Consider the following 24,432-nt stretch of genomic DNA (forward strand, 5'->3'; position numbering starts at 1 on the left):
CACCCAGTGGCCCCTCTGCGGGCGCCTGGCCCCTCACTCGGCTTCCCAGCTGCCTCTTCCTCTGCCCCCCTTCCTACCCTGCACCAAAACAGGGGCGCCTTTTGTGGGAGCAATCAAGCCCTAAATCACTATTTATATTTCTTGGAGTAAACTTAACGCTGAGAAAGGGTTCTGGAATGACTGCCCTGGGGACTGAAGCCCATCTGGAAACATGAATAATGTGAAATGTATCCCTCCATGGAGCCCCCACAAGACCAATTACATTATCATCCTTTCTGAGAATTTCTGCCAATTTTTTATGGGGTCACCAGAAAGTTACATCTTAAGTGAAAACTGCACAGATTTATATAGGGGGTAGTTAACTGGTGGAGTGAAGTATGTGGAAGTAAACTGCAGGAAACTGTGATACTCCACAGATGGAAATGTGTGTCGATTTGGCTCTTCACTTCAGGAAGTGGAATGGATCCATTCCGCCGTTTACTGAATGACTACTGTGTGCCACGCACTCTTCTAGGCACTGGGAAGAAAGCAATAAACGACATTAATGTTGCCCTCATGGAGCTGACATTTTAATATGCTTGGAAGATGGGTTATGAAAGGCTCACTGTAAAATGGCGCCCAAAGTCAACATATAACTTTTAGTCCTGTCTGTGGTACAGTATCACCGAACAATGTGAAGAAACTGAGTTTCTTGCTTCATCATAGCTGAGAGTGAGATAGGTGTGCTGCCCTTTCTCAAGAATGTGGGGTGGAATCATATTCATTGTTTGAAAACCCAGAATAATAAGAGATTTGGCATTTATGTGTTCACGCATACTTCTCTCCTCAAGCTGCAAAGTTCAACCAAGAGGTATTTGGCAGAAGGCCTTTTGCTAAAGCAATCACCTGACAATGTGAGTGGGGATGTGAGCCAGCCAGGTTCTACCTCCACCGAAGAGGTTTGATTAGGTGATGAGCACACATTATTCACAAAATTGCAGAGCGGCTGTAATTCACCACATCATGACTGGAAACGATCTGCCTCCGAGGAGCAATGTCAATGAAGGGCCATCTTCCCTAGTGTCAGTAGTTCTTAAACTTTAGTTTCCAAGGAAGCACTGCATGTGTCTGTAAAAGAAAGATCCCCGCTTCTCCCCTAACAATTCAGAATGAGAAGGTCTGGGAAATGGTCCAGGAATTCATATTTTACCACTATCCCTGCTTATTGGGCTGCAGGTGGCTCTACACTCAGAGAACCCCCACACTGTGTTCACCATAAGACAGAGGATTCAGACCTCCAATTCCCCTCACCCAGACGCAAGAGCATCTTGGCTAAAACCTCTTTTTTGGAAGGGAAGGAGAAAGGGAAGCCGGTTGGAACAGTTTCCTTTACTGATTATAGCTTACTCCTTTCTCTCGTGCATTCAGCACATGGAGTTTGGCAACTACAATGCACAAGGTACAGCCTACCCGCTAGAGCGAGGATGTTCCAGTAATGAACTGATGCTTCGCAGCCCCTGCCCCCTGGAGCGGAAGCAGATTGTTATGGATGAGGGAATGGAATTAACGGCGCCTGAGCCGGCCGGCACTGCACCGTGCGAAGTGCCCTCTCAAACACCCTCTCATTTAATCTTCCCAAGTTCTGCTCCTCATTTCCTTCAAGTCTTTACTGAACCATCTCCTTTGCAGTGAAACTTTGTGGGATCACCCTAAAGCAAACTCAATGCATCAAAAGCTGGACTCCTAATAGTTCCCCCAACCTTTTCCTCCCAGAGTCTTCCCCGCCTCAGTAAAGAGCTATTTCATTCTCCCAGTTGCTCAAGCCAAAAATGGAATCAATTTAGTTCTTCTGCACCCCGTATCTGATCACCACAAGTCCTGTTAGCCCTGCCTTTAAAATATATCCAGAACCCTGCCAGCTCCCCGTCCTCTGTTGCCATCACGCTTGTCCACACCCACCTTACCCCTTGTCTGGGTGATTGCGGTGGTCTCCCAGCTGCCCTGCCAGCGTCTGCCCTGGTCCGCCTTCTTGACTATTCTTGACACAGCACCAGCATGATCTTGTTAAAATACAAATCAGATCGGGCCGCTCCTCTACTCCAAACTAGGTTTCCTTGTCTCTCCAAGTAAAAGCCAAAGTCCTTACAATAACCCACAGGGCCCTGACCTGCCTCGCCCTCCCCTATCTGCCTCTTTCTGCTCTCGCCTCACTCGCTCCTCCCGCCCACACCACGCAGTCCCACTGTGGCATCTTTGCACTTGCTGTTCCCGGAATTCTCTTCCTCCATTTGTTCACATGGCTGGCCTAGATCCTGCCATACCTTTTCATAACTACTGCTTTCTCAGTCGGGTTAGCTGGCCTCCCTGTTGAATGTTGGAACTCATCTATTTTTCCTATCCATCTTTCTATTTTACATTAACATCTCCATATTTTTCTTTTTCTTAATTTTTATTCATTTTATTTTATTTTTTGAGACGGAGTTTCACCCTTGTCGCCCAGGATGGAGTGCAGTGGTGCATTCTTGGCTCACCGCAACCTCTGCCTCCCAGGTTCAAGCGATTCTCCTGCCTCAGCTTCCTGAGTAGCTGGAACTACAGGTGTGTGCCACCATGCCCAGCTAATTTTTGTATGTTTAGTACAGTTGGGGTCTCACCATGTTGGCCAGGCTGGTCTCAAACTCCTGACCTCAAGATCCACCCACCTCAGCCTCCCAAAGTTCTGGGATTACAGGTGTGAGCCACTGCACCAGGTTTTTTTTTTTTTTTGAGATGGAGTCTTGCTCTGTTGCCCAGGCCGGAGTGCAATGACACAATCTCAGCCCATTGCAATCTCTGCCTGCTGGGTTCAAGTGATTCTCCTGCCTCAGCCTCCTGAGTAGCTGGGATTGCAGGCATTGTGCCACCACACCTGACTAATTTTTGTATTTTTAGTAGAGATGGGGGTTTCACCATGTTGGCCAGGCTGGTCTCAAACTCCTGACCTCAGGTGATCCGCCTGCCTCAGCCTCCCAAAGTGCTGGGATTACAGGCATGAGCCACTGCTCCTGGCTACATCTCCATATTTTTCTATTTTTATTTTGCTTCTTGTCTCTCCTTCCCGTCAGAATGTAAGCTCCATAAAGGCAAAGATTATTGTCCGTTGTTACCTGCTATATGCCCAGGGCCTAGAACAGGGCGTGGCATGTAGCAGACCTTCAATACTATTTGTTGGAATAAATGAATGAGTTAAATAATAAACAAATGAATAAAGTTTCAATTCTCCCCTACTCTCTATCTCCCTTCTCTGATGTATTTTTCCCATAGAATCCATCGCCCTCCAATATACTCCATAATGTACATATTTATCTTATTTACTGTCACCTTTTCCTTACTAGAATGTAAACACCATAAGAGCCAGGATTTCTATCCTAAAGTGTATCCTTATCACCGAGAAGAGTATGTGGTTCTTGTGCTTAATATTTATTGAATGAATACACTCTGTAATATAAGAGTACTTCGGCTGGGCACAGTGGCTCATGCCTGTAATCCCAGCACTTTGGGAGGCTAAGGTAGGAAGATCGCTTGAGCCCAGAGGTTCGAGACCAGCCTGGGCAACATAGTGAGACCCTGTCCCTACAAAAAAAAATTGTCTTTTAATTAGCTTGGTATAGTGGCGCACGCCTGTAGTCCTAGCTACTCAGGAGGCTAAGGCAGAAGGATAGCTTGGGCCCAGGAAGTCGAGGCTGCAGTGAGCTGTGATCGTGCCACTGCACTCCAGCCCGAGCAACTGAGGGAGACCCTGTTAAAAAAAAAAAAAAAAAAAGAGTATTTTTACAGATTAAGAGATTGACTCGTAATAAGAATTAGCAAATTTTGCATGGTCATGTACACAACTATCATGTAGTAGAGGCAGGGTTAGGATTTGGCTCTGGATGACTTTAAGTCTGTGTTCTCACAGTACCACTGGTCTGGTCAAGAAGGCATTTGAGGCTGGTCGCAGTGGCTCAAGCCTGTAATCCCAACACTTTGAGAGGCCCAGGCAGCCGGGTCACCTAAGGTCAGGAGTTCAAGACCAGCCTGGCCAACATGGTGAAACCCTGTCTGTGCTAAAAATTACAAAAATTAGCCGGGCATGATGATGGGCACCTGTAATCCCAGCTACTCAGGAGACTGAGGCAGGAGAATCGCTTGAACCCAGGAAGCGGAGGTTGTAGTGAGCCGAGATGGTGCCACTGCACTCCAGCCTGGGTGACAAAGCGAGACTCCATCTCAAAAAAAAAAAAAAAAAGGCATTTGAGGTGGGCATTAAAGGACGGATAGGGGCTGAGCAGGATGATTCTCTCTGCTGTAGAGTTCTTTTCTGCCCCTTCTCCCTCTCCTTCACCTCGCTAGCCATCATGAAGAACGGATAATAACTTGCGTGTGCCTTCCTCTGAAAAGCCTGCTCTGAATCCCCGTGCCTGGCTCTGGGGTCCTTGTCTGTCTGTCTTTTTTTTTTTTTTTTTTTGAGACAGAGTCTCATTCTGCTCATTCTGCCACCTAGGCTGGAGTGCAGTGGCACAATCTCAGCTCACTGCAATCTCCACCTCCTGGGTTCAAGAGATTCTCCCACCTCAACCTCCCGAGTAGCTATGACTACAGGCGCCCACCACCACACCCAGCTAATTTTTTTGTTTGTTCGTAGAGACAGGGTTTCACCATGTTGGCCAGGCCAGTCTTGAACTCCTGACCTCAAGTGATCTGCCCACCTCGGCCTTGTCTTTCCTTGTCACAGTTCTTCCTGCACAGCCTGGCATGCCAACTGCCTATTCATCTTTTGTTTTCTCCACTAGGTTGTAAGGAGTATATAGAGGCCGGGGTTGTTTCTGTCTTGTTCACTGTTGTATTACAAGCCCACCAGATGATCTGGTTCATATTAAGCACCATGAAGATTGGTTCATGTCATGAAGGAGGAGAAGGAAGACTTAGGCCAAAGAAATAATCGAACAGGAATCAGAGAATTAGCGAGCCAGTAGTGCCACGTGCCTAGGGCAGAGGTTTCAGTGGGATCCTAATAAGGGATGTGTCTAGGAAGCTAGGCATATAAAGATCGTGAAAATCACTGAAGGTTCTGGATATTTTTAAAAGCTGTTATTTGGTAAGCCACCTGGAAATCACTGAATTCTGTTGAGCAGGATGGCACACAGTGCTTCTTTCAGCAGATTCATCTGATACTGATAATGCATTGAAAGGAGAAAGGGGAGAGGCAGAATCTGCTGCAGGAGCCGAACCACACAGGCGGAAAATACCCCACTTGAAAGGTGGCAGTGGGAGTGGAACGGAATACACAGATGCAAGAAATGCTTTGAGAAAAGATTCAACAGGATTTAGTGAATAATTGGATGTGGAAGACGAAGGAGACAAGGAAATTGAGGCCGGCTCTGAGCCTGTGAATCAGGGTGGCTGGAAGAATAGTGGTGCCTTTAATGAAAAAAGGGGGACATTGGAAAGAGAATATAATTGGATGGAAAGAAAACAAGTTTGACTGCAGGCGTTTCAAGCTTGAAACATTCACAGAACATTCTAGTGGACATGAGTTGCATTGGAAATTCAGGACTAGAATTCAGGAGAGATGCCTTAAATAGTCCAGCCTCCCCTACAGTAGGTGAATTAATGCTTAGCTTTCCGTGGGTTTGGCTGATGTGGACATTGAAAAATTGTAAACATTGTTTAAAGAGTTGCTTGAGTTTCCAGAAATATTGAGTAATCCTTATTTCATGGGGCAAAATTCTGATAGGCTTAGGTGTATTTCACACCTGTTACCTTTGGAGACCCACTGCCCTTTTATTATTTTTATTTTGATTTTTTAGAGCAGGCTCTTGTCTGTTGGCCAGGCTGGAGTGCAATGGCGTGAGCATAGCTCACTGCGGCCTCGATTTCCCAGGGTGGAGAGATCTTCCCACCTCAGCCTCCCCAAGTAGCTGGAACAAGATAACAGCTGTGAGCCACCGCACCTGATCCCAATGATCTTTTCATTTGGCTGGGTGGATATTAACCTTGTGGACATTTAGCAAACTGGTGGAGAAAAATACACAATGTAAATTTGAGGAAAATTTGTTCAAGTATTAGGACAAACATTTTGTTGGCAATCTTTCTGTTTGGGGCAGATCTCTGGGGCTTGAGTGCTGTCCATAAATCCACAAAGTTTCCATGATCTGAAGACTGAAAGGAAGTTGTTGTGTAGAGTCAGCAACTTACTGGAAATAAACTTATTTAGGTTTTCCCTCTACTAAAAATAGATATGCAAGTTTTTAATTCTATCTGCAATTTTTAAAAAATCTGATATAGGCTGGGCGTGGTGGCTTATGCCTGTAATCCCATTACTTTGGGAGCTGGAGGCAGGGGGATCACTTGAGCCCAGGAGTTCAAGACCAGCCTGGGCAACATAGTAAGACCCTGTCTCTGCAGAAAGAAAACATTTTTTAATCAGTCAAGTGTGGTAGCGTGCTCCTGTAGTCCCAGCTACGCAGGAGGCTGAGATGGGAGGATCGCTTGTACGTGGAAGGTCAAGGCCACAGTGAGCCAAGATCGTGCCACTGCACTCCAGCCTGGGTGACAGAGCAAGACCTTGTCCTAAAAAAATTAAAAATAGGCTGGGTGAGGTGGCTCATGCCTGTAATCCCAGCACTGTGGAAGGCTGAGGCGGGCAGATCACAAGGTCAAGAGATCGAGACCAACCTGGCCAACATGGTGAAACCCTGTCTCCACTAAAAATACAAAAGTTAGCTGGGCATGGTGGTACATGCCTCTAGTCCCAGCTACTTGGGAGGCTGAGGCAGGAGAATCGCTTGAACCCGGGAGGTGGAGGTTGCGGTGAGCTGAGATCACGCCACTGCACTCCAGCCTGGCAACAGAGCGACAGTCCGTCTCAAAAATAAACAAACAATAAATAAAGAAATAATATCTGATCTAGATGGGACAAAACGTTAATATCTGTCCAATCTGGGTGGTGGATACTTAGATATCTGTTATATTATTTTCAAAAATTATTTTCTGTATATTCTTCTGTACAGCAGTTTGTACTTTTAAAAAAACCTTTCAAAAAAGATGTGCAAAACAGAGCAGAAGACTGAGATTCTGAGGCTCAGGCAAGTCTGGGAAGATGACCTGTGGAAGCAATAGAGCGACCCCACTTTCCAAAGTTCCTGTCCCTCTCCAGGGACAAAAGGCCATGGTGGTGACCTGGCCATTAGAGGTCATGGGATAGAGAGGGAGATAGCCATTCTTTTTCAGGCTGTGGTCCCACAATGTCTATCATAGTTCTCTTGAGGTCAGCCGCCAGTTTGGGAAGTCACAGCTTTGCCACCGATGGTTAGAAGTCAACATGCTCCCATGTCGAGAATTACTTGTAACCCAAGCACAGTGACAGAGGAGCCTCCTTTATGTCACCCCCACATCATGTCCCCGAGCTTAGGCTTGGTTCCAAGGACAAGGTTCCTATGTTACTTTATATCATAGTGCTTTTCAGAGCAAAGGCATGCTGGAAAATTCAGCATTTCCCAAAGCTGAGAAACTTTTTTTTTTTTTTTTTTTTTTTTTGAGACAGAGTTTTGCTCTTGTTGCCCCGGCTGGAGTGCAATGGTACGATCTCAGCTCACCACAACCTCCGCCTCTCAGGTTCAAGCGATTCTCCTGCCTCAGTCTTCTGAGTAGCTGGGATTACAGGCATGTGCCACCATGCCTGGCTGATTTTGTATTTTTAGTAGAGACGTGGTTTCTCCATGTTGGTTAGGCTGGTCTCGAACTCCCATCCTCAGGTGATCTGCCCACCTCGGCCTCCCAAAGTGCTGGAATTACAGGTGTAAGCCACTGCACCCAGCCTCCTCTTTTTTGTTTGTTTTGTTTTGTTTGACACGGTCTCACTCTGTTGCCCAGACTGGAGTGCAGTGGTGCAATCTTGGCTCACTGCAACCTCCGCCTCCTGGGTTCAAGCATTCTCCTGTCTCAGCCTCCTGAGTAGCTGGGACCACAGGCACATGCCACCACACCCGGCTAATTTTTGTATTTTTAGTAGGGACAGGGTTTCACCATGTTGACCAGGCTGGTCTTGAACTCCTGACCTCAAGTGGTCTGCTGCCTCGGCCTCCCAAAGCACTGGGATTACAGGCGTGAACCACCGCTTCTGGCGCACCTCTCTTTTTATTTCTTCTTTCATTCAGGCCCACACTGGAAACACCACTGTCTGTTAAACACCGGCCATACCAGCGACATGGTAGGTGTGGGGGGGTGACAGCAATCTTCCAGTAAATCGGCTTTTCAGTTTAAACATACTAGTCAGCCTACCTGAGAGAAATGTGTGCCCAGGAACAACCTGGGAGCCTTAGCCTTCTGTAGGGAGAAGCACTCTCGATGGGAGGAAATTTGGGAGCGAATATTTCTTTCAAGCCAGAACCTAAGTGGAAATCCTCTTGGGTAAAGTATCTCAGTAGGCTGAAGCACGCCTGCCTCTGACTGTCAAGCCTTTGGAAACAGTCAGCATCTTGCTTCCAGTTCATCCCCTCTGCGTCGGAGGAGCCCTTCCCACAGTTCCATGCAAGGCTCCTTCGGGCTTCCCACCCAGCTGATGGGTGGGGAGAAATGAAATCCATTTCTCCTGGGGCTTGATGTCTCTTCTCTGATCTGGGGAGCCTCCAGATTGCTGCCTTTTCTGTCAGATCACACGACAAGCCTGTGCTGTTCCCGCCAGCGCTGCCGATCAATCCCCTCTTCCAGCCAACGTGCCCCTCTGCGCGGCAGTTGCCCGCTTTTCCCCACTGCACGATTAGGAACAGTTTCAGTGTTCTCAGCTTTTCCTTCCTGTGCCTGTCATTTCCCCCACAAACACAAGCTGCTTTGCAGTCCTAGTCACATGCATGGCACCGTTCCTGAGACGGGTCGTACGTATGGTGCTGATCAAATTTGCTGCACCAAGTTGCCAGGACTTTCTGGAACAAATAACATTCACATTGAGCTCTTGGAGCACCCCCGAAAGCAGACCTCCTAAAGTCTGCTTCATTTCCATCAGAGCTTTTGAGTCCCAGATTTCATTCTGGGGGATGAGTGATCAGAGATTTTTAAAGCCATACTGACTCTTGCCCTCATTTTTAGCTTCCTGAGATCACGGGACTCAGAGTGCCTCCTGGGGTCTTGGGCTCCAAAGAACATCACTGAGTTGTCTAATTAAGGAACGCTGGAGAATTCCCAACACATCTCCACCCTTCCAGTAACTCATATCTACCCCTCTCCCCGTGTATGTTTCTTCACAGACAACTCAGAACACACGGGTTCTTCTATTCTCTATGGCCCAGTCTGTGTCCAGCATGGCAGGCAAAAAGGCCTAGAATCTCATGTTGTTGTGACTGAAGCCTGTTGCTGGCACAAAATCAGCCATACAGATCTATGTTGATCGTTAAGACAAACAGAAATATCTTCTTGTGATGTTGTTGCTTGTTTCTTGGGGGGACAGAAACAGCGCAAGTCAGGCCTGGCTATTTGTGTAGCAGAAGAGGAAATGGGTTCCCTCTGAACCATTTTTTTTTTAAACTTGCTGTCCAGGCGCAGGGCCTCACGCCTGTAATCTCAGCACTTTGGGAGGCCAAGACAGGCAGATCACCTGAGGTCAGGAGTTCAGCCTGGCCAACATGGCGAAACCCTGTCTCTACTAAAAATACAAAAATTAGCTGGCGTGGTGCCACACACCTGTAATCCCAGCTATTCCGGAGGCTGAGGCACTAGGATTGCTTGAACCCAGGAGGCAGAGGTTGCAGTGAGCCAAGACCATGCCTGTCTCAAAAAAAAAAAAAAAAATCAAAAATTAAAAAGATTACATTGTGAATGTTTAATTTCTGTGGGTATATATTTATGTGGTGCATGAGATACTTTGATACAAGCAAGCAATGCATAATAATCACCTCATGGAAAGCGAGGCATCTGTCCCCTTAAGCATTTATCCTTTATGTTATAAACAATCCAGTTATACTCTTTTCATTATTTTTAAATGTGCAATTAAATTATTATTGACTATAGTTACCCTGCTGTGCTATCAAATATTAGGTCTTATTCATTCTTTCTATATATATATATTTTTTGTACCCATTAACCATCCCCACTTCTCCCCCACCTGTCTTCCCTCTGAAAAAATTTATACAGTCTGCCTGGGTTAGCGGGGAATGAATGTACCTCCCACAGCGCTCATTGAGGACAATTTGAGAGATGTGTTCTCTGCGATAAACCAAAGCGTTTGAAATCTTGGGCTTGCAGCTTGAAAAATACGTAATATCCTCATGTATGTTCATTACTTAGTATTGGATGAGGTTTCCAAAGCCATATGTACAAATTCTAGAGTTAAAAACAAAAGCTGTCACAGTGGAGAATAACGTCATTCAACTTGGCCATGCAATTTGCCTCTTGTCCCAATAATATATGTTTTGGTAAAATAACATTTGAGGGACAAAAAGAGGATGCCAGACCTAAATTAATTTTAGAACAAAGTAATATATGCCAGGCGTGGTGGCTCATGCCTGTAATCCTAGCACTTTGGGATGCCAAGGCGGGCGGATCACCTGAGGTCAGGAGTTCAAGACCAGCCTGGCCAACATGGCGAAACTCCATCTCTACTAAAAATACAAAAATTAGCCATGCATTGTGGCAAGTGCCTGTAATCCCAGCTACTTGGGAGGTTGAGGCAGGAGAATTGCTTGAACCCAGGAGGTGGAGGTTGCAGTGAACCGAGATCGCGCCACTGCACTGCAGCCTGGCTGACAAGAGACCCTGTCTCAAAACACACACACACACATACAAACACACACATACACACACACACACAAACACACACATACACACAAACACACACACACACACACACACAAACACACACATACACACATACACACACACACAAACACACACATACACACACACACATACAAACACACACATACACACACACAAACACACACACATACACACATACAAACACACACACAAACACACATACACATACAAACACACACACATACACACACACACACAAACACACACACAAACACACATACACACACATACAAACACACACACACACACACACAAACACACACATACACACACACATACACACATACACACACACACATACACAAACACACATACAAACACACACACAAACACATACACAGAAGTAATATAAAGAAGCAACCACAGGTGAAGTACCCAAAGATTATTATTTACAGATGTCTCATATTTTCCAAAGCCCCCATCTTGGCGGCTGTGTTTTGCAGACCCTGTGTAGCATGTTAAAAACTGCTGGTTAACTCTTAGACTGTCACAGGACTTGTAAACTACATGATTTGTTTAGTATCAAATAAAAACCAGAGCCTTTCTAATTTAAACCAACACTCCCAGATTTTCCCCTTTCCCCAGGTTTTATCTCACGTATGTGGGGCACAGAAAGCTGCAGCCTTTCCAACATAACCCTCCGCCCACACCAGCTCATATTAAGTAAATGTGTGGGATCAACAACGGAGCACTGCTCACATTTTTTCAGGTCCCTCCCGTGCTTGGGTCCTCAGGATCCAAGCCTCTCTCCCTGAGCTTCCAGCTCTAAAATTATATGACTCTAGTTACTTTGGCAGCTATTCAGAGGAAAGAGAAAATAGGGAGGAAGGAGGAAAAAAAGATCATTACTGAAGCATCGTCCCTAAAATTCTGATTGCATGGGGTAGGAAGGGTGTTTATAAAATAGTCCTGATCACAGCAGATAGACATGGCAGTGATCAGAGAAGTGTCCTTGAATAGCCCCTGATGTTCACGCCTCCATACTGACTTTTGTTATCATAATGGCCTTGGCAGTTAAACTGAGATGCGTTCTTAAGCAAGAGGCCCCAGGGCTGTGTGGCTTTATCTTTTTCCCCTCTGAATCGCAGGGAGAAAGGGCAGTTTCACAATCAGTTCTGTGTATTTCTTATTTTGTTCCTTAGTGGTTCCTAAGGTGGTCATAAAGAGAATGACTCTGTTACATAAGACAGTCATTGTTGAACCAGGATCTCCCAGGACCTGCGTCCTCCCCTAGTAGCAACCGTGAAACACATTAACTTTTCCAGGCAGAGTAAAATATGCCCAAATGGGTAACAACTGTGATTCCACAGCTAAATGCTGCTTTTGTGGCATCTAAATCAATGTGCTCCCCCACCAAACTCCAGCATAGGAGGGTGGAAGTGTCACTGCATTTTATTTTATTTTGCTTTATTATTTTAATTTTTTTGAGACAGGGTCTCACTCTGTCACCCAGGCTGGAGTGCAGTGGCATGATCATGGCTCACTGCAGCCTCAACCTCCTTGGCTCAAAGGATCATCCCACCTCAGCCTCCCAAATAGCTGGGACTGCAGGCTAATTTTTAAATTTTTTGTGGAGATGGGGCCCCACAATATGGCTCAGATTGGTCTCAAACTTCTTGGCTCAAGCAATCCTCCTGCCTTGGCCTCCCTAAGTGCTGAGATTACAGGCGTGAGTCACTGCACTCAGCTGACACTGCATTTTAGACATTATCTAAGTGTAATCTTTGTTCACAGATGCATCAGAAAACACTGAGTTTGATCAGCCATCTGAATTAGAAACAGTAATAACAAAAACAGGACGCTAACAAAAATCACAACTCTAGCATTCAAAACGTTGAGAGAGGAGAGACATTGTTTAATTCTCTCTTGAAACTCATCATGATGAGGCGGTACCAAGAGGGCGATGTAACTGTGGGTACCGGGCCCTGCAGAAAATCCCCCCGGCTCTCTCTGAGCTGCCATGCAGGGCTTTATTTATCCCACCCGCATCTCTCCTTCAAGTGACACAGTCAGCAAGTCACTGGACTGCAGACTGTGGCACTGTGGTCTTTTGTGCTGGTCTTCTCAGCAAGAACCTGATTTCTGGCTTTGCTCAGCATCCTCCCACCCCATCAGCTATGTCTGCGCAGTGAAGCTAATGGGGTTGAAGCTTCAGAATCCCTCATTTGCACGGGCTCCTTCCAAGGCCTTACAAGGACCCTTAGCTGTGTGTGTGTGTGTGTGTGTGTGTGTGTTTATTTATTTATTTATTTATTTATTTATTTTTTTTGAGACGGAGTCTCGCCTGTCGCCCGGGCTGGAGTGCGGTGGCCGGATCTCAGCTCACTGCAAGCTCCGCCTCCCGGGTTTACGCCATTCTCCTGCCTCAGCCTCCCGAGTAGCTGGGACTACAGGCGCCAGCCACCTTGCCCGGCTAGCTTTTTGTATTTTTTTTTTTTTTTTAGTAGAGACGGGGTTTCACCGTGTTAGCCAGGATGGTCTCGAACTCCTGACCTCGTGATCCGCCCGTCTCCGCCTCCCAAAGTGCTGGGATTACAGGCTTGAGCCACCGCGCCCGGCGTGTGTGTGTGTTTATATATAAAATTTCTAAAAGTAAGAAATTGTAACTTTAGGGGATCAAGACCATTTGCATTGCTCTGACACCCCTTGTGTCATGGGTCCTAGAAGTGGCTGTGAGCATTTTGGGGAACCGGCTAACGGCAAGTTGAGTTAGGGATACATTTAGTTGGACTTGGTAAAACACAGTCATCTGATTTGCAGATGTGTCTGTGCAGAGTTGAAGTTATTGCTACTCATCCTGATGTAGGAATAGCTTCCAGGAAAACATTCCCCTCCCCCGGCCGTGCCAACTCGCTGGGCATCAGGACATGAAGGTGCAGGCCAAAATTTGCATAACGATATAAATGCGTGCTGTGGCTTCTGGCACCACAAGTATGTGTCTCATGAACATAAAACACAGTTTGGAGCCAGAAACCAGTCTGGGGGAATATTCTTTCCAATTTTATAACTTGTATGTATATCAAGAGAACTTGATAGAGGTTATGCCAAATTTAACAACAACCTTAGATAGAATTTTAAATGACAGGCCGGGTGCAGTGGCTCACACTGTAATCCCAACACTTTGGGAGGCCGAGGTGGGCGATCACCTGAGGTCAGGAGTTCGAGACCAGCTTGGCCAACATGGTGAAACCCCCATCTCTACTAAAAATACAAAAATTAGCCAGGTGTCGTGGCACACATCTATTATCCCAGCTTCTTGGGAGGCTAACATAGGGGAACCACTGGAACCTAAGAGGTGGAGGTTGCAGTGAGCCGAGATCATGCCACCGCACTCCAGCCTGGGCAACAGAGTGAGACTTGGTCTCAAAAAAAAAAAAGAAAAGAAAAGAAAATTTTAAATGACATTACCAAACAAAAATTTCAAACTATATATAAGTACATTCCAATCAACCATGCCAGAGGAAAAACTGAATGATTCTATTCTCTTTAGAGAAAATGAAATTATAAAATTGTTTTTTCTCAAAAGGTCAGGTAAGAATACACAGCCAAAAAAATATAAGGAGTGAGGGAGTACGGTAGAAGTTTAACAAGTGGGCGAGGCACAGTGGCTCACGCCTATAATCCCAGCACTCTGGGAGGCCAAGGCGGGCGGATCAACTGAGGTCAGGAGTTCGAGACCAGACTGGCCAACGTGGCAAAACCCTGTCTCTACTAAAAAAATCCAAAACTTAGCTGGGCATGGTGGCACGTGCCTGTAGTCCCAGCTACTCAGGAGGCTGAGGTTGGAGAATTGCTTGAACCTGGGAGGCAGAGGTAGCAGTGAGACGAGATCGCGCCACTGCACTCCAGTCTGGGTGACAGAGCAAGACTCTGTCTCAAAAAAAAAAAAAAAAAAAAAAAAGTATAGCAACTGGTTAATTAATAAAATATGATGTATTTTTTGGAGTTTTGTGATTTTGTGTGGTTTGTTAGCTTTTGATAATGTGATTTGCTGTAAATTCTTTACTCATTGTGTGATAACTAATTTTATCTACATAACTCTGTATTCTTCTACTTAGAAAGGGTACCCAGACTCTGTGAGCTTCAGGCCTTCCAAAACCCGGATCCACCTCTGCCCCTGCAGCATGTGGTAAACTGTTGAAAACAGTATACACGAAATGTCTGTGATTCAAATGCTGCTCCCTCTGCCTCATTAAACATCATTTCCACTGGGCCAGGTGCGGTGGCTCACGGTAATACCAGCACTTTGGGAGGCCAAGGCGGGTGGATCACGTGAGGTCACGAGTTTGAGATCAGCCTGGCCAAAATGGCAAAACCCCATCTCTACTAAAAATACAAAAATTAGCCAGGCATGATGGTGCACACTGGTAATCCCAGCTACTCGGGAGGCTGAGGAGAATAACTTGAACCTGCGAGGCAGAGGTTGCAATGAACTGAGATCGCCCCACTGCACTCCAGCCTGGGTAACAAGAGCGAAACTTCATCTCAAAAAAAAAAAAAAAAAAAATTAGTTCTGCCAGATGAGGTGGCTCATGCCTGTAATCCCAGCACTTTAGGAGGCCGAGGTGGGCGGATCCTTTGAGGCTTGGGGTTCAAGACCAGCCTGGGCAACATGGCAAAACCCTGTCTCTACTGAAAATACAAAAAATTAGCTGGGTATGGTGGTGCATACCTGTAGTCCCAGCTACTAAAGAGGCTGAGGTGGGAGGATCGCCAGGGCCCAAGAGGTCAAGGCTGCAGTAAGCTATGATCACACCTCTGCACTCCTCCTGCCTAGGCAACAGAGCAAGATCCCTTCCCCCTGCCCTTCAAAAAAAATCTATCAGTTCTTATAGGTGAAAACAGGAATACAGATGGTTTGGGGCTCCACTAGATTTCAGTGAGGACAGTGTGACCTACGTGAGATTTTCTTTGTGGATGATTTAAAAACAGAAACATGAACAACATTGGTGAGAGACTTTGACCTATAACGAGGGCATCTGCTTTTCCTTACTCAAGCTACACCACGATTGGGACAAAGTAGATTGATGTCATCTTGAATTTTTTTTTTTTTTTGGTCACCCAGGCTGGAGTGCAATGGCATGGTCTCGGCTCACTGCAACCTCTGCCTCCCGAGTTCAAGTGATTCTCCTGCCTCAGCCTCATGAGTAGCTGGGACTACAGGTGTGCGCCACCATACCTGGCTAATTTTTGTATTTTTAGTAGAGAGGGGGTTCAACTACGTCGGTCAGGCTGGTCTTGAACTCCTGACCTCAGGATCCGCCTGCTTCAGCCTCCCAAAGTGCTGGGAATACAGACGTGAGCCATCACACCCGGCCTGTCATCTTGACTTTTATTCACATATTTTGATCTTCATTTACTTGGAGTGAAGGCATATGAGTTATCAAAAATTAAAAATAATATTTTAAAATTTTAAACTGAGGTTCTTTTTCTTCAGAGTTATTTACTCTGCCCCCATTGGCTCAGTGGCATTCATTACTTAAGGAGAAAGTGAAAACAGTGAGAACAAAGCAGATGGATAATTCACAACATCCGAAGCCACAGTCGCTTGAAAGAGCTAGTCACGTGAGAGAGAGGTAGTTTTGTTCTGAATTTCAAAATGGCTTAGTTTTAACCCATTTATGGCTGAGGTGGCAATTTTTTAATTTGAAAAATCAGACCTTAGCAATGCCTTGAGCAGTAGGATATAAATAACTCCCACATGCTTAGCGTTCCAATAATGGAACTCTAGGCATAAATGAGCAAGATGATGTAAAAGCTTGGAGGACAGAGCATAGCATTTATAGGTGTTAGGGTAAAGCAAGTTTGTCCAATCTGCAGCCAGGATGGCTTTGAATGCAGCCCAACACAAATTCATAAACTTTCTTAAAACATTATGAGACTTTTTGATTTTTTTAAAAAGCTAATTAGCTATCATTTAGTGTTAGAATATTTTATATGTGGCCCAAGATGATTCTTCTTGCAATGTGGCCCAGGAAAGCCAAGGTATTGGACGCCCTGCTCTAAGGATGCAGGTCATGGCACAAGGCCATTTCTCCACCACAAAAGAAAGTAATACAAATTGCTTTCCTGTCCGGGTATGGTGGCACACATCTGTATTCGCAGCTACTCAGGAGGCTGAGGCAGGAGGATTGCTTGAGCCCAGGAGATCGAGGCCAGCCTGAGCATAGCAAGACCCTATTCCTTAAACAAAAAAATTTTTTGGCCAGGCACGGTGGCTCACACCTGTAATCCCAGCACTTTGGGAGGCAGAGGTGGGCAGATCACGAGGTCAGGAGATCATCCTGCCTAACACAGTGAAACCCCGTCTCTACTAAAAATACAAAAAATTAGCCAGGCGTGGTGGCGGGCACCTGTAGTCCCAGCGACTCAGGAGGCTGAGGCAGGAGAATGGCGTGAACCTGGGAGGTGGAGGTTGCAGTGAGCCAAGTTTGCACCACTGCACTCCAACCTGGGCAACAGAATGAGACTCTGTCTCAAAAAAAAAAATTTTTTTTTAAGATAAGCATTAAAAACACAGCTTTCCTGGGACTGCAAAAGGTTATCGGCGGGGGGTGGGGGGTGGGGGGTGGGGGGCAATAAAAGCTTTCCTGGCTCAGCACCCAGGGAACTGGGGAGCAGATATGGGGGAGGAGAGGAGTTGTAAGAGACACAGATAGAGGTGTGCTTCTTCCCGAGGGGGCGGTGGCTCTGCCTCCTTAGCTGACATTTCACTGGCAGGGGACAGAGCGTACAGGGGTAAGGGCAGAAGGGACTTGGCCCTCGTTTGCTCTAAAACCCTTGCCTCTAGCACCACAAGAACATGAGAGGGGAGAGACGCAGAGTGGAAAGGCGGGAAGGGCAGACCTGGACTGAAAATGGGCCTCCAAGAACCGCCCCACCTGAGTCTCCCCCACTTCCTTCCTGTGTGGGGAAATCAGGGGAAGAGCCCATAGCACCTGGTGAGGGCGAGGAAGGTGGCAGAGAATGAAGCCTTGGCCAGAGCAGCACCGCCACTGCAGTGATGGGGCCTGGCCGGCAGGGAGCAGCCACCTCTCCTCTTGCTGCCTTAGAGCGGTTGACCAACTGGGTCAATGGTGAAGGCAACAGTGACCAAGACTGACACCTACCACCAAGGCAACAAGATGTCTCCAAGGTCAAGGTGGGCCAGAGAATAGGAAGCATGGGACAGACCTGGAGCTCATCCAGAGGGGGAGATGAGGGAGCGTGGCCCTGATGGAATTAAAATCCTGGATTGACTGAGGAATTATCCTTAAAAAGCTTTGAAACCAGAAGGGTGTCAATGATCCTAAAGTGCCAAGATTAAGAGTTGTCCACTACTTCGTAAGTAAATTGATTACAGTTATAGAGAAATAATGTTTCATTTTTGCACCTCTGAGATGTCACTGTAAACTTGAAACCCACTACACATTAGAAATCCCTGCCCTCAGGTTGGGTGCAGTGACTCACGCCTGTAATCCCAGCACTTTGGGAGGCCGAGGCAGGTGGATCACAAGGTCAAGAGATCAAGACCATCCTGGCCAACATGGTGAAACCCCATCTCTATTAAAAATACAAAAATTAGCTGGGCATGGTGGTGGGCGCGTGTAGTCCCAGCTACTCAGAAGGCTAAGGCAGGAAAAACTTGAACCCAGGAGGTGGAGGTTGCAGTGAGCCAAGATCGTGCCACTGCACTCCAGCCTGGGTGACGAAGTGAGACTCCGTCTCAAAAAAAAAAAAAAAGAAATCCCTACCTTCCTTTTATGTTCCCAAAATGTTCCCACCACAGAGGCAGCCTTGTACACTGACAGTTTGCCTACATTTGGTGGGGTGTGATTGCAAGACCAGGACTAGACAGCGATCAGCACTACTTTGAGCTTCCAGAAATCTAATCTGGGGAAGCGTTCAGGCAAGAGATACATCGATCTCATAGAGGACACAAAGACATGAACATTGATAGCCCTGTTGTCATCTTAAAAATCATACTTAGGCCATGTGTGGTGGCTCACACCTGTAATCCCAACACTTTGGGAGGCTGAGGCAGGTGGATCACCTGAGGTCAGGAGTTTGAGACTAGCCTGGCCAACGTGATGAAACCCTCTCTCTACCAAAAATACAAAAATTAGGCAAGCGTGGTGGCAGGTGCCTGTAGTCCCAGCTACTCAGGAGGCTGAGGCAGGAGAATCACTTGAATCCAGGAGGTGGAGGTTGCAGTGAGCTGAGATCATGCCACTGCACTCCAGCCTGGGAGAGAGAGCGATACTCCATCTCAAAAGGAAAATCATAATTACTTTCATGATGTATACTGTAAGGCAATATGATAAGTAGTAGGGTATCTGTTCTTTCCCTGATTTCTCTCCCCGCCGACTCTGACTGGTATCTTGGAAGCAGAAAATTCTAATGCAACATTTGCTACGAGTGTTCTCTTTAAATGTCATCCACAATGATTAGGAACACCTCACAGACACCAGCCCTGTTTAGCTGGCTACAGCGGACCAGGTGTTCAACCAGTTTGACTACTCCGCCTCCCTTTGTTAGGCCTCTGAATTATGTATCTCCTGGTATGCAGGTGAGAGACTCAGACTGTGGCTCTCCACGTGCCCTGGAGCTAAACGTCCCTGTTTGCTTTCTCTGGAATAATTTCACTTGTTCCCCTCTCCCCTGTCTACAGGGAAGCTGCGGTTCCAGCTATCCATGACTATAATGATTCACGAGGAATTGAAATAAAAACATTACAAACCCTGTAGGTAAAATGAGGACATTCTTTAAGTTCTATTATAAATTGAGTGTAGCCCAAGAATTCAATAGAGAATGAATAAGAGATTACCGGTTGTCTGGTTAGAGCTTAGTGGTTGCCCCCAGGGAATAGCTTGTTGGCTTGTGTGGGCAGCCAGCAGCCTCGGCTCTGTTTGGAGTCCTTCCTTCAGAGAGGAATTGACTTCCTAGCAATTTATTTCCCCGTGATTGTGGCCCACGCTCACAGAGGCCAAACCAAACAGGCCCAGGAAGATTCTGGCTGTGGCCAGTGGAGAGCCCGGCCTGGCAGCACCCCTCCTCCCAGGCTTTGCAGCTGCCTGTGTGCATCCCAAGCAATCTTTGTCAGCATCCTCATGGCCACAAAACTTCCTTTTTTAAAAAAAAACTAAAAATGTAGTTTAAATCTTCACATGCACATTAGAGCCACATTATATTACCTTTAAAAATGTTTTTAAATTTAAAAAAATTTATGTAGTATAAAATTAAGTTGATCTTAAAGCTGCCTCCTTTATAGTTTACGTTCTGCCTAAAGCTCTGCTCGTGCATAGTGAACTGTCACCTGACTGAGTGCGTAGACGGCTGCCTACCCTTGTGTCAATCACCGAGTTCCGGGCAAAGACAGGCAGTTCTTCAAACCATGAACAAATAAAGCAATCATCAAGCCGTAACCAACCTGGCTCTTTCTGTGCTTCACTTCTGCTTCCCGTACATCCCTTTCCTTTTTCGGTCCATAAATCTTCCTCCACCATGTGCCTAAGCTGGAGCTTCTGGTCCAGGGGCTGCCCTGTTCACAAATCGTTTTTTGCTCAATTAAACTCTGTTAAATTAAATGTCTCTATGGTTTTTAACATTAGAGACAGGGTCTCACTCTGTCACCCAGGCAGTGGTGCAGTCACGGTTCACTGCAGCCTCTATCTTCTGGGCTCAAAAGATCCTCCCATCTCACCTCCCGAGTAGCTGAGACCATTGGCAGATGCCACCACACCTGGCCTCTCTCTCCTTTGTAATGCTTTATGTTTTCATTTAAAAAAAAGACCCTTAAGGCTGAAAGTTCATTTCAACTAAACATAGCTTGAGGCCCCTTGACAGCACCCCTGGCTGCTGGCCATCCAGTCTCGAATCTGAACGTCTTCAGTGACAGGGAGGTAACTTGCTCCCTCCCAACACAGACTCATCCATTTTGGGGTTGCTCCAATGGAAACCCTTTCTTAAATTGAAGATTCCCTGTAATTTACATCGATTGTACCTAATTTCATGCCTTGATACCCCGTGGAATAAATTGCACCCATCTTCCATGTGAAAGCTCTGTAGCTAATCAGGGCCACTATCTCATCGCTTCCCCCGTGGCCCTTCTTCACCGCCAAGCTCCTGTGGTGGTATCATTCTTCCTCTACCCAGGGGCTGAGAGTGTTTACCACCCTGCTGCTCCCCTCTGAACAGCCTCCAACTTGTCGAGCCCTTTGAAAACTGCGGTGCACACAGCTTGGCACAGGGCTCAGCTGTGGTCTCTCCGGTGCAGAATGAGGCAGAAGAATTTGTTGTAAATACCGCACATCTATTAATGCAGCCGAGGATTTAATGAGCTTTCTTGGCAACCACATTAAATTATGGCTTTTTTTCTTACCAGCAACTACATATTTGAGTGGCTGGATTTTATAGATCAAGACCAGAGCCTTCCATTTACCATTATGGACTTTATCTTGTAATATGCGCTGATTCATTCAGACTTTTAGAGATCTTCTGGCGTTCTGATTTTGCCCTTGAATGTATTAGTATTCCACTCATGCTCTGTGTCACCTGCAAATACAAAAGTTTATTTTTGGTCTTTAGCCAGGCCACTGATTAAAAAAAACACACACAACAACAACAACAAACCTTCATGTGGCACGAAAATGCAGAGTCCTGTGGTATTCCAATAAAAACAGTCCTCTGGATGAAAAAGAATCAATTAATTAGCAAGCTTTGGCTATGATCCTTCAACCCGTTAAAAACCAACCAATTACCCTATCCCTCAACCCCTGTGAGGACAACATTAGCCTATCCCTCAACTCCTGTGAGGACAATTAGCCTATCCCTCAACCCCTGTGAGGACAACATTAGCCACTCTTTACGGCAGCTTATCATCTGACCCCCCTTTCTGTGTGGGAGAATTACCTACTTTGTGAGTCTGCCAGAAGGCAGAGACCACCTCCTCCTATGAGAAGTGAAACATGTCAGCACCTAGCTTTCCCAGCTCCCTCCATAGCTAAGGTGTGGGCATGTGATCTGGGCTCCACCAAACAGAGGCATCGGGCTGAACTTTGACTCAGGAGTTGGAGAGGCAAAAACGTTGGGACTCTAAGGACTCTGTTCTGGCAGAGGATGGGGACCGCTTTATACCCTTTTCAGGACACCAGGGTTAGTGTTAGGGTGTCAGCAGGGCAAACCATGGTGTTCGTGCCGATGTGGACAAGCTGTCGTGCCCTCCAAAGACCAGGGCTGTGATTGTGGATGCGGCTGTGCATCCAAAAATCCATAAATCACATATCAGATTTAGGATATCCGAGCCTGATTGTCTGGCCCTTCTGAAGAGCTGGTAAACTTCCCTATATCCTTGAATAAAATCCCTTTTCTGTTCAGACTCACTAGAATTTGTTTCTGTTCTTTGTGATCTAAAAACTGCGAGTGACACTCTGCCTCTCTACCTTATCCCCAGGGTCCCCAAGCAACTATGTCAGTTTCCTTTCTGACATGTAGCGGGACCATATCGATCTTGTATCTCTAAGTTTGCCAGTGGAGTAATCCTATCAAAAGGAGATGGATTCAGGCTAACACAATTTGCTTTTAGTGACATGGGGCTGACTCTTTATAATCACTGCCTCCTGGTTTCTAAGAGCTTGGAAACCACCTTCTAGCATTCTCTTCAAGACCCCCACCGAGAATCAATCTCAAGCTTACTGGTCTACAGGTCATAGAATCCACCTTCTTTTTTTTTTTTTTTGAAAATTAGAATTACATTTTCCCATCTCGCTGGCTCTGTTGTTTTTCATGATTCCTAGATATCATCCAAAAGATTTCTCAATCACCTCCACAGTCTTTCCATGTTCTTTACTATGAAAATATTCTCATACAATCTCCTTATAGGTTTGATTTGTTCTTTTGACTTGAAAAATGTTCTTTTTTGAGAAGACAGAAGCAAAGCAAGAGTTAAGGAATTCCATTTTCTGTGTTCTGTTTGAATACTGCATCATCCAGCTGACACTGAAGACACTCCTCAGAACCTGTCCTAGCCCTGTAGACGAAGGCGAGGCATAGCCCATCTCTCTGCGGTTTCAAATATCTAAACCCAAACCCCATGCCCTCCAGTCTAAATACATTGTCTTAGTCCATTTGGGTTGCTATAACAAAATACCTCGGACTGGGTAATTTATAAAAAGCAGAATGTGGCCGGCCGCGGTGGATCACCCCTATAATCCCAGCACTTTGGGAGCCTGAGGCAGACAGATCTCTTGAGATCAGGAGTTCAGACCAGCCTGGCCAACATGACGAAACCCCATCTCTACTAAAACTACAAAAATTAGCTGGGGGTGGTGGCGGGCGCCTGTAATCCCAGCTACTCTGGAGGCTGAAGCAGGAGAATAGTTTGAACCTGGGAGGTGGAGTTTGCAATCCCAGCTAATCTGGAGGCTGAAGCTGGAGAATAGTTTGAACCTGGGAGGTGGAGTTTGCAATCCCAGCTAATCTGGAGGCTGAAGCTGGAGAATAGTTTGAACCTGGGAGGTGGAGTTTGCAATCCCAGCTAATCTGGAGGCTGAAGCAGGATAATAGTTTGAACCTGGGAGGTGGAGTTTGCAATCCCAGCTAGTCTGGAGGCTGAAGCAGGAGAATAGTTTGAACCTGGGAGGTGGAGTTTGCAGTGAGCCGAGATTGCACGACTGCACTCCAGCCTGGATGACAGAGCAAGACTCCATCTCAAAGAAAAAAAAAAAGTGCAGAATTTTATTGCTCACAGTTCTGAAGGCCGAGAATTTCAACATCAAGGTGCCACCAGATTCGGTGCCTGGTGAGGGCCCTCTGCTTCATACAGGGCAGCTTCTTGCTGCATTCTTACATGGCTGAAGGAGAAAAGGGACCAGCAAACTCCCTCAGGCCTCTTTTATGACGGGATTATTCCCATTCACGAGGGTTCTGCCCTCAAGATCCAACGGCCCCACCTCTTAAAGGCAAAACACTGGGATTTGATTTCAACGTATGAGGGAGTCTCTGAGCCTACTCTGGCTCAGAAGGCTACCTGTAAAAAAGAAAACAAGAAAAGAAAAAGAAAAAAAAGAAGATTTCAACATGTGAATTTTGGAGGGATGCAAACATTCAGACCATAGTGCTGTCCTTGAATATAGTATGTACCTTGTGAATGAATGTTAGTGGCATAAAGCTAACAAAAGGCTATGACTTATCCCAGGCATACCTGCTTGGCTTTTGAACCTCATTTCTATCATTGTACACATACAGCCTACCATAAAAAATATTAATAATCACATAAAAGGTGGTTTATATTACCCAGGTCTTATTTCGTATCATTAAACATCACTATTAGTCTCATTTAATATAGCTAACTTATATTTGGCCAAAAAAAGCATTGCAGGCCAGATGTGGTGGCTCACACCTGTTATCCTAGAACTTTGGGAGGTCAAAACAGGAGGATTGCTTGAGTCCCAGGAGTTCGAGACCAACCTGACCAACATGGAGAAACTCCATCTCTACTAAAAATACAAAATTAGCCAGGCGTGGTGTATACAGGTGGCACATGCCTGTAATCCCAGCTACTTGGGAGGTTGAGGCAGGAGAATCGCTTGAACCTGGAGGCGGAGGTTGCAGTGAGCCGAGATCGCGCCATTGCACTCCAGCCTG

The 24,432-nt window shown here is 46.1% G+C and overlaps 1 long non-coding RNA gene across 9 annotated transcripts in view; it reads right to left on the bottom strand.

Moving 5' to 3' along the window:
* The window catches only part of LOC144340872 (uncharacterized), a 55,101-nt gene extending 31,446 nt beyond the window's left edge, over nt 1-23,655 (bottom strand). For 3 of the 9 annotated variants that reach the window (XR_013417375.1, XR_013417373.1, XR_013417370.1), the window contains exons 1-5: nt 23,535-23,655; nt 21,421-21,474; nt 21,170-21,342; nt 20,219-20,329; nt 1,944-8,921 (exon numbers count right to left, since the gene is read on the bottom strand). This is a non-coding gene — a long non-coding RNA (uncharacterized LOC144340872). The remainder of the gene's footprint in view (nt 1-1,943; nt 8,922-20,218; nt 20,330-21,169; nt 21,343-21,420; nt 21,475-23,534) is intronic. The other 6 variants (XR_013417371.1, XR_013417376.1, XR_013417374.1 and 3 more) reach the window with 3 other exon arrangements.
* Between the last annotated feature and the right edge of the window lie 777 nt (nt 23,656-24,432).

This window comes from Macaca mulatta, chromosome 5 (assembly GCF_049350105.2).
Source record: "Macaca mulatta isolate MMU2019108-1 chromosome 5, T2T-MMU8v2.0, whole genome shotgun sequence".
Classification (NCBI taxonomy): Eukaryota; Metazoa; Chordata; class Mammalia; order Primates; family Cercopithecidae; genus Macaca; species Macaca mulatta.